This window comes from Felis catus, chromosome A2 (assembly GCF_018350175.1).
Source record: "Felis catus isolate Fca126 chromosome A2, F.catus_Fca126_mat1.0, whole genome shotgun sequence".
In the NCBI taxonomy this organism is placed as follows: domain Eukaryota; kingdom Metazoa; phylum Chordata; class Mammalia; order Carnivora; family Felidae; genus Felis; species Felis catus.
The window spans coordinates 5353638-5364735 of record NC_058369.1 but is presented as its reverse complement, the minus strand read 5'-3'; the positions used below and the strand labels follow the sequence as shown (position 1 = coordinate 5364735).

The 11098-nt window shown below is 43.4% G+C and overlaps 1 long non-coding RNA gene across 1 annotated transcript; it reads left to right on the top strand.

Moving 5' to 3' along the window:
* Positions 1–2540: 2540 nt before the first annotated feature.
* LOC123381166 lies at positions 2541–7460 on the top strand. Its single transcript, XR_006587870.1, has 2 exons — positions 2541–2881; positions 6708–7460. It is a non-coding gene; the product is annotated as an uncharacterized LOC123381166 (long non-coding RNA).
* The last annotated feature ends 3638 nt before the right edge of the window (positions 7461–11098 follow it).

Below are 11098 nucleotides of genomic sequence, written 5' to 3'. Positions count from 1 at the left end.
TGATGGGGTTCCTAGTCTAGGATTTCTGAGCCGTTTTTCTAGTGGGTGTTCAGTTTTATTTTTTATTGGACAGAATTATTTACAAAATTCGGCTTGATGTACTTTACCAGATGTGCATAATGCCAATTTCTTCTCTTGCCCAGGTTGTCCACTACCCGTCCCCCGCCCCCCCTTCTTACTGGTGAATTTTGATGAACTTATTTAAGCTTATGATTCAAGTTGTATTTTTCCGCTTCAAAATGAAAACATTTCTCCTCATTGTGAAGGATTTAAATAATTAAGAAGGAATTGATTCCTTCTAGCAAAACGCAAGATTACTAAACCGGAAGACGGTTCAAGAGCAAATATCCCAACAAAACGACAGGGTGAATGATATTAGTAAGCTCAGGACAGAGTTAAAAAAAAAAGCGAGATCAGGAGAGCAGAGAGATCACGGGGAAGGATGATGTCAGAAGCGAGGACCCACAGTCTGTTCCACGTTTATGAAAGGTATCACCCCACGGATGTAATTAAGTCAACATCACATAAGCAAAGTCAATTACACAGGAGATGCCATTGTCTAAAAACAGATTTTAGAGAAGGCAGAGGCCAAATAAACAAGAAAAAGGCTAACTGGTAGTATTGAAACAAAACTTAAATAAGATCGATATCAACAGAGTACCATTTTAAAAATGTTAAAGAAGGGAGCATAGGTGGCTCAGTGGGTTAAGCGTCCAACTTCTCCTCAGGTCATGATCTCATGGTTCGTGGGTTCGAGTCCCGCGTCAGGCTCTGTGCTGACAGCTCAAAGCCTGGATCCTGCTTAGGATTCTGTGTCTCCCTCTCTCTCTGCCCATCCCCTGCTTGCACTCTGTCTCTCTCTAACAAAAATAAATAAACATTAAAAAAAGTAAAATGCTAAAAGAAATGTCATATCAAAACCAGGCTTCTATACCCAGCAGCAATATTGCCCACAATAAAGATGTATTAAAAGGGGCGCCCAGGTGGCTCAGTCGGTTAAGCAGTCAACTTCAGCTCAGGTCATGATCTCACAGCTTGTGGGTTTGAGCCCCTCATCAGGCTCTGTGCTGACAGCTCACAGCCTGGAGCCTGCTTGGGATTCTGTGTCTCCCTCTCTCTCTTCCCCTCCCCCGCTCGTGCTCTCTCTCTCTCTCTTAAAAATAAATAAACATTAAACTTTTTTAAGATGTCTTAAGAAAACCTTTAAAAAATGAAACATTTCATTGTTAGCACACTTGAATTAGAAAAAAAATACTAGAGTGAGTTCTTTAATCCAAACAAGTGGAATCCCAGATTGAAAACCAGGATTGCAGGAAGGAACAAGGAGAAGGAAAGGATAATTTATAATTACAAATAAATTTAAAAAATTTTTTAATGTTTATTTACTTTTGAGAGAGAGAGAGAGAGAGAGAGAGAGAGAGAGATCATGACCCGAGTCCAAGTCGAATGTTTAACAGACTGAGCCACCCAGGCACCCCCAAATGAACTTTGCTTTATGAGGCAATTCTGGAAATTTCTCTTGGAGATTAAAATATATACTGTAGTGGGATTCTCACACAGAGTCGTGATCCCCAGTCTTTTCTTTCCAGGAAGCAACTTTATTCATGCCAGAACAACTCAGTTGGGTTCGTACCCAAAGAACTGAGCTCCAAACACCACATGGTCATGGCATAATTTTGTTCTACATTTTTACTTCTGTGTCTCCCATAGATGGTAACACACAAACATGTAGTCTGATTAAGTGGTCTCATGTGACAAGGTCATGAGGGATGTTGTTACTTACACATATAACCAGGTTGCCTTGAGGTGTTTGTTTGCTTGTTTTTCTTTCCTTAGGGAGAGGACCCTACCACAATGCAGGATTAAGGTGCCTGAGAGCAGCAAAACAGAGTCAGAAAGCTTAAAAATGTAATGGGAAGGGCTGGAAGGTATTAGCATTTGGGGAAGGTGGTAAAACTAATTATATTAGACTATATTAAATAAAGGGATCATAATTAATCATTAAGCACATAAAGATTTATATATGATTGCAACTGGTAAGTTTAAGAGAACAATATAATAATAAAAGAGTTAAATCAAACTCAGTAAAGTGAAGAGAGTGAAGGAACATTAACTATTTAGGTCAAAGGGTAGGGAAAGTGTAAGGTGGTTGAAATACTCTCAAATTTACTGGCAATAAGATGAATTATAAATGCACAAATTATTAATTTATTTTTAATGTTTTTGTGATATATTCCATAGAATTGTTAATAAATATTTTGGACATACCTTTACTGAGAAACATTTAAACAGTTTCTAATTTTTTCCTAATAAAACATAAGTTGTATGAAAATTTTTATACATAGAAACTTCCATAGAAACTGTTTTTATGGACTGTATCCATAGTGGGAGGAAACAGGAAATATTAAAATGTGGACAGAAACCACAAGATACAAATGTACCTCACACACAAATGTATTTAATGATTTCATCTACAACAGCTGACAATGTCAATAGCCCCACATCTGTGTGTATGTGTGTGTGTGTGTTTAAGGTATGTAAGTAATCTCTGCACCCAATGTGGGGCTCAAACTCACAACCTGAAGATCAAGAGTCGTATGCCCCTCCAAGTGGGCCAGCTGGGCAACCCAATATTTGTGTCTTTGTATAAAAAGATTTTGCAACTGCTCAATCTGCTCAAGAGACAGGATGTAGCTTCTCCATTATCCACTCATTGGATTATCTACTCCCTTCCTCCATAAAATGGGCCTCAGGCTCAGAGGCAGAAGTCACACATTTTGCAGCAAGCCACGGGTTCTCACATCAGGAGTGGAGGCATCAGGACAACTTGGCAGCCATGGAGGAAACTGTACCCACCTGTTCTCCAGACCAGCCCGTTCTGGTGAGTGTGGAGTCCATATTGTTGACATGAGTGCCCATTGGTATACCAATCCTTTTTTTTTTTTTTAATGTTTATTTATTTTTGAGAAAGAGAGACAGATTGTGAGTGGGGGGTGGGGCAGAGAAAGAGGGAGACACAGAATCCAAAGCAGGCTCCAGGCTCTGAGCTGTCAGCACAGAGCCCTATGCAGCGTTTGAAGTCACAAACTGCCAGATCATGACCTGAGCTGGAGTCCTACGCTCAACCAACTGAGCCATCCAGGAGCCCTGGTACACTTCTCCTTCCGTGAAACCTCTTTAAGTGAGCTGACAGGAGATTTTAAAGGAAGAAGATATCTTAATTGAAAGCTGTTTCTTAGGTGTTCATTTTTTTTTTTATTTTTTTTTTCAACGTTTATTTATTTTTGGGACAGAGAGAGACAGAGCATGAACGGGGGAGGGGCAGAGAGAGAGGGAGACACAGAATCGGAAGCAGGCTCCAGGCTCTGAGCCATCAGCCCAGAGCCTGACGCGGGGCTTGAACTCACAGACCGCGAGATCGTGACCTGGCTGAAGTCGGACGCTCAACCGACTGCGCCACCCAGGCGCCCCAGGTGTTCATTTTTTAAAAGTTTATTTATTTTAAAGTTGGGGAGCGGGGGCAGAGAGAGAAAGAGAGAGAATCCCAAGCAGGCTCTGTGCAGTGAGCATAGAGCCAGCTTGGGGCTTGATTTGGGGCTCGATCCCACAAACCATGAGATCATGACCTGAGTTGAAACCAAGAGTCAGAGGCTTAACCAACTGAGCCACCTAGGCATCCCTCAGATGTTAATGTTTTTTAAGTAATGTTCAAGGTGTTGCACTATTACTATTTAGTATATGAAGTTTTCTTGGGAAAATAGGCTTAGATGTGTTTGTTTGGTGGTTTTGTTTTAACCAACAATATCACCAGGAAGTGGAAGTAGCCTTTTGTCCTCCCCTGTTTACATTGTTCCCCTCTCTGGAAAATTCTTTACCCACATGTGCTTGGTCTTTTTTTTTTTTTTCTTTTTAATTCAATTCTTTGCTCAAATATGTCCTCAGTTAGTCCCACCTTAATCTCTTCATCAATAATTGTAGTTAATTTCTCGGGTGCCTGGGTGGCTCAGTGGGTTAAGCGCCCGACTTCGGCTCAGGTCATGATCTCAAGGTTCGTGGGTTTGAGCCCCGTGTCAGGCTCTGTGCTGACAGCTCAGAGCCCAGAGCCTGCTTGGGCTTCTGTGTCTCCCTCTCTGTCTGTCCCTCCCCCACTCACATTCTGTGTGTCTCTCTCTCTCAAAAGTAAATAAACATTAAAAAATTAAAAAAAATAATTGTAATTTCTTTGTCCTGTTATCCCTCCCTACTTTCCTCCTCCACCCCTCTCTTTCTCTACGTCTGTATCAGCCTGTTTACCACAGTAGTTAATTATACCTGACATGACATTAGATACTCATTATTCTGTGTATTAACTCTTTCCTCTTACTGAGATTAAAATAAGTGGGGGTGGGGTGGGCAGTGATTTTTGTTAAGTTAAATTCTGGTTTTAGTGCACAACTTGGCATGTATTAGGTGCTCTATAAATGGGAAGATCAAACAATTTTTCCTCTAAACTGGGACCTCTTGAGTATTGAAAAGGGTGGTATAATAATAATTATGGCAGGACAAAAGGAATGAAATGAGATTTGTGGCTTCCCTTTAAAAATAAGTGATAGGTTTAAAAGGAAAGGCATATTGATTAGGTTTGCAGTTTAAACAGATTATTGTGATTAGAGCCTTATATAGTACTCCTCCCATGTCCCCAGGGGACACGTTACAAGACCCTCGGTGGATACCTGAAACCATGGATAGCATTGAATCCTATATATGTTTTTTTCCTATGCATACTTATGGTAAAGTTTAATTTATAAAGTAGACACAGTAAGAGATTAACAACAATAATAAAATAGAGTAATTATAACAATAGACTGTAATAAAGTTATGTGAATGTAGTCTCTCTCAGAATACGTAACTGTACCGTACTCACCTTATTGTGATGATGTGAGATTGATCAAATGCCTAGGTGATGAGGTGGAGTGAGATGAGTGCTGGTAGGCACTGTGATGTAGCCTGAGACTACAACTGATGCATCAGAAGGAAGACCGTTCCTTCTGGACCTCGGACCACAGTTGACCTCAGGTAACTGAAACCTGAAACGGTGGCTAAGGGGAGTTGCTATAATAAATTCCAGAGAGAAAAGATTAAAAAATCTCGGACAGTGATGATTTAGTGCAGTATGCTACAAGAGAGATACGTCATTGCAATTGTGGTGGAGTGAATTTATTTAAAAAGTGTAGAAAGTATTTTTTTGAGTTTGAATAATTTATTTCCGTAAATAAATCCAAGTGCCTTCAATGGCAAAACAGTAAGTGGTCATGGATGTAACCACTGCACATGTGTAATTAAACATTAAAGTGTACATCTCTTTGCCGAGTGTCCAGTTTGTAGAAAAGCCATATGAAAGAAATAGTAATACATATAGAAGTAAACACTGAAAAGAATCAACACAGAAAATGTAATTTTGGTTGCTGGACCAGGAAAGGTCACCGGGGATGTGGGATTTTATAAGAAACTGAAAGTGCTCAAGAATTGTTCGGAAGTTGAGTCTTTAGGTAAATTCAGGAGGGCGGATGTATGGTTTATTGTTCAAAGTGTGTGGTGTGGCCACAATGACACTCAGGTTTACACAGGACATTAGTACTAGCAAGTGGGTTTGGGGACACTGAGACAGCAGTGAATTTTGGGGGGGAATTGGTTGGTTCAACTTCGGAGCTGGTCACTGTTCGTGGAGTCATCAGTGTCATTATTGATGAGGTGAGTGGGAGAGTGGGTATTGGGTATCAGGGTCAGAGTCAGATCTGCACTGACTCTATGGGCATTTCTAGTTCCATTAATGGTATTTGGAAGCCAGGGAAATGGATGAATGGCCTAGACAGGGGTGCGGATGTATAACAAATGTGAGAGCAGGATTGACCTCTAAGAAGCATCGATTGTTGTGTTAAGTCAGAAAGAGGACAGGGACATTAACAGGGAGGAGCACGGAGAATGTTCTTGCCAGAACCTTGAAAAATGGTTTTATAATGGAGGTCTTTGTGCAAACAAACAAAAACGTGTGATGGGAATATGGTGTTTCTGGTTATCTATTCATGAACAGGAAGATAGTTGAGTGACAATGGGGTTTGAGTGTGCAGGTGAGAGTGAGTGAGTATCTAAGGGTTGGGAGGGGCAAGACCTCACTGAGGATGAGGCACTAGAGGTAGGAGCACCAGGTTGTTGTGTGTCCTAGACCCCCGTTAAGAGATACTGCAAGCCTGAAGCCTTGGGATACTAAGAAACCTGTGATCCCTGTGTCCAAATGACGGTGGGTGGAGGGGAGCCAGCATGCGTGTGGTTGACACCGACAAGTGTGGTAAGATGGGCACATCCTACAGGGAAGGTGGTGGAGGAGAAAGGGTCTGGAGTTGGCACTGGGTAATGACCTCAAGCTTTCTGTCCTTGACTCACATCTCTTTGATATCATCCCAGGAACTGTTCTCGCACCAGCATCACCATCACCTGGGAACCCTTAGACATGCAGATTCTTGGCCCTACCCCAGACCTACTTGGCTTGAGGTCCAGAAATCTTGAGTGCTAACCACCCTCCAGATGATGGTGATACAACGGTGCCATTCGAGACACCTTTCTCTGTGGATAAAGGAGGGTGGAAGATACAGATGAGTGGAGACCATTCTTTGTGGTTGGTGGCCTTCATCCCCCATCTTCAAATTTCCTGTTTCATTTTGTTTTCAAAGGGGAAGCTCAAAAGAAACATGATGGCCCGGACTTCAGAGAAGAAAAGACAAGTCCATTTAGCTGAGTCCAAGCAGAGGGGTCGTGAAAGGGCTGCACTTCCTGTAAGGCGGACCAGCTGCATTTTTGAGAGGCCGGTCACAAGGATAACTTCTCATCCTGGCAGTGAGACCAGGTGCAATCAATGGGACAGAACCTTGGAGAAGCCCCAGCAAATCTGTGCATACAGGAGACTGCAGGGCCTCCAGGCCTGCAGCAGCGATGGGGAGACGTTAAGTACTTTGGACTTTACAAATACCTTACAGGTAGTTGCGCTGGGTGGTGTGGGTGGTGCTGGGTCTCTACCTGGCAGACCTGAGTTCTGCACAGCGCCATCTTCAGGTTGGGCGGGGACGGTCCCCGGGGTGGGTTTCTGTCCCCCACCACCCGTCTACAGACAACCGGTAACACTCGGAGATATCTGGAGACAGACTCAGAAAGTGAGAAAAGCAAGGGACAGGCTGGCTGAGGCCTTGGGGGCAGACAGGCTTGCCAGGGAGGCAGAGAGAGCCAGAAGCCAAGAGGGACATTCTGACAACTAGAGGAAAAGTAGGAGAAGATTGTGTGAAAGGGTCGAGTGGGGTGGCCCTGGGGAGGGTATTCGTCAGTGAGGCACGTTCCACTTTCTGTGGCATTGTCAACCCTGTTTCTCACTCCCTACCACAATGCTTTGTTAGAGTAAGATGACTCTTTATTAAACTCTTTTGGGACACAAAGACATGAAATAGTGGGTGGTTTGGTGGGTAAGAGATTGGATTTCATGTGATAAGAGAGAAGACAAAGCTTTGCCAGCAGGCTCAGCGCCTTTGCTCTGGATGAAACTTGTCTGCCTCACAGCATAGGACATGCTGGAATGATCCAATAAACACTTCATTTTATTTATGGACAATTCATTCGGTCAACAAACGTTGTAATTATTTGTGCCGAACAAATACTTGGTGGAATATTACAGAAGTCAGAGGGGGAGACCTTCTCACTAGGGTCAGGAAGGAAAAGAAGGATCCGGCATTTTCTGGACTTCCTTACACTTTTTTTTTTTAATTTTTTTTCAACATTTATTTATTTTTGGGACAGAGAGAGAGAGACAGAGCATGAACGGGCGAGGGGCAGAGAGAGAGGGAGACACAGAATCGGAAACAGGCTCCAGGCTCCGAGCCATCAGCCCAGAGCCCGACGCGGGGCTCGAACTCCCGGACCACGAGATCGTGACCTGGCTGAAGTCGGACGCTTAACCAACTGCGCCACCCAGGCGCCCCTGGACTTCCTTACACTTTTGATAGAGTAGTTTTGGCAGAGGCGGGGGAGGAAGGCTGATTTCAGAGGGTCAAGGACAGGAACACAAAAGGATAGAGAGTGAGAGGAGGCGGACAGGTATGTCTTGTGCCTCCTACCACGGGCTCTGGATTTAACTTAGTGAAAGTTCCCTCCCAGAGCAAGCAGCTTTGTGGTAGAGGCTCATTCCGGCACAGGACTGGGGCAGATCTAACTCTTCAGGATGAGCTAATCTTCTTATCCAATGTCCTGGGGTAGGAGGACATCTCATGGCCTCACCCTAGCCCAGTAGGATCCAGGCACAGGGCCCTTTATGGCACAGGAGTTGGAGCTGGAGTACACAGGGTCTTACCTGCCAGATATGGAGTTCTGGGAGTCAGAGTTGAGTGAGGTCACAGAGGAGGAGTGCCTGCCTGGGTTTGAGTCCACCTGGGAGAAGAGCACAGTAGGGGTGGGTGTGGGGGGTTGGCAGGGAAAGACCTTCCCCCACTCATTAAAAATTTTTTTTAATGTTTATTTTTTTTGAGATAGAAACAAAGTGAGAGTGGGGGAAGGCAGAGAGAGGGAGACACAATCCGAAGCAGGGTCCAGGCTCTGAGCTGTCAACACAGAGCCCGATGCGGGGCTCAAACTCACGAACCGTGAGATCGTGACCTGAGCCGAAGTCAGACACTTAACCAACTGAGCCACCTAGGTACCCCTGCCCCCCCTCATTTGTATTCTGCATGTATCTGTGTCTGGACATAATCTACTCTAGTCCCATCAACAGCTGATTTCTTCCCTCATTGAATCTTCCCATTTGTAAATTCTGTTAAATTGCTTTATCTTGATTTTAGTTGGGTTTTCTCCTCCATGCATTTAAATCATTCCCAGCCGGTTCCCAGATGTAGGCTATGATTCCAGGGAGTTATACTGAAAAATGAAGGTGTTCCTTTCCAACCGGGACCTGGCAGAATGGCTCCCACAAAGAAGGGTAGCAAGAAGGGCCATTCTGCCATCAAGGAGGCAGGGTCCAGAGAACACAGCAACATTCACAAGCGCGTTCGTGGAGTGGGTTTCCAGAAGTGTGCCCTCTGGCACTCAAAGAGATCTGGACATTTGCCACGAAGGAGATGGAAACTCCAGATGTGAGCTGAACAAAGCTGCCTGGGCCAAAGGAAGAAGGACTGTTCCATCCTGTATCTGTGTGTGGCGGTCCGGAACACATAGCGAGGATGAAGATTCACCAGACCAGCTCTATATGTTGGTTACCTGTGTACCTGTCACCACTCACAAAAATCTCCAGACAGTTAATATGGATGATAGTTAGTCAGTGACTGTCAAATAAAGGTGTAAAACTGCAAAAAAAAAAAGTGTTCAGGTTGATAACTGGGGACCTGGAAAGTTTACATGATGGCATCGGGCATGGTCACTGATCTCCAGGACATCCGTGTGATAAGCCACGTGATAATTAGGATTTTAAAGACAACGTACTATCAGCTTTTGATAGTTTGAGTGGGCATAAATGGGGGAGTCCTACAGTCGATTCATGGTTTATCAACAGCAGAGAATCATTCCTTGCCTCTTCCAGCTCCTGGCGGTGCCTACAGTCTCCAGCTTCTGGCGATAGTATCACTCCAATCTCTGCCTGAATCTCTCACAGGGTCTCTGTTCCTCTATGTCTCTGTGTCTTCTCTTCCTACAAGAACACCAGTCATTGCATATAGGGCCCACTCTAAATCCAGCCTGGGTGCAATGTGCTATCTGCCACTTCTGGAAGCTTTTTAGCCAGGCTAGGCTTCTTTTCTCCTTCCTTGGCTCTCTCCTCCCTGACCTCAGCTCCCTCTTTCTCTCCTTGTCACTTCTGGACTCTGTACGGCCACAGTTTCTCTCTGAGTTTTCACTGCTTTGGTTCAACCCTCTCTGTCTCATTCTGCCACAGCACAGGCATGGCTCATACCATTTTGGTTTGTTGCGTTTAATTTTTTTCTTATTTCAAAGAGGTGAAGGATCTGTAATACTGAAAAGTATAAAACTCAGAAGGAAATGGAAGAAGACATACCTAAACCGAAAGATAATCCTGTGTTCATAGATTATGAGACAGTTATTAAAGAGCCCGTTCTGCCCAAAGCCATCTACAGATTCAATGCAATTTCTATCCAAATCCCAATGGCATTTTTCACAGATAGGAAAAACAACTTTAAAATTCATATGGAACTACAAATAGCTAAAGCAATTCTGAGCAAAGAGAAAAAGAAAGCTGGAGGCATCACACTTTCTGATTTCAAATTGTATTAAAAAAATACAGTGTTCAAAGCATTATGGTACTGGCATAAAAACAGATACACCAATAGAACAGAGAGTCCCCAAATCAACCCATACATATAGTCAACTAATTTTCAACAAAGTAAGAATGCACAGTGGGGAAAGGATGGTCTTGTCTTTTCTTTTTAAAAAAAAATGAGAGAGAGAGAGAGAGTGCAGGGGAGGGGCAGAGAGAGAGAGGGAGAGAGAGAATCCCAAGCAGGCTCTGTGCTGTCAGTGCAGAGCCTGATGCAGGGCTTGATCTCATGAATTGTGAGACCATGACCTGAGCTGAAATCAAAAGTCGGATGCTTAACTGACTGAGCCACCCAGTGGCCCTTGAAATAACTATCTGGGAGTGATATCTGAACTCCCATATTCACTGCAGCATTATATTCCCAGTAGCCAAGGTATGCCAACAAAGTAAGTGTCCATTAACAGATGAATAAAGAAAATGTGATTATTATATAACCTATGTATATATACATATTTGTGAATATTATTCACCCATGAGAAAGAAATATTTGCAACAACATGGATAAACCTGGAGGATATTATATTAAGTGAAATATAAAGAAAGGGTCATCACATGCACAACTTCAAGAGACCTTGCCAAGCTGTCCCACCCACTAGTTGTACATGATCGGATTGCTTCACAGCCTTAAAAGCACGTGGTATTGCTTTTGACACAAAAAGCAATTCTATTGACACAGAAAGACAGATACTACAAGATCTCACTTTTATACGGAATCTCAAAAAAAAAACAGAGTCAAACATACAGTAACAGAATACAGTCGAG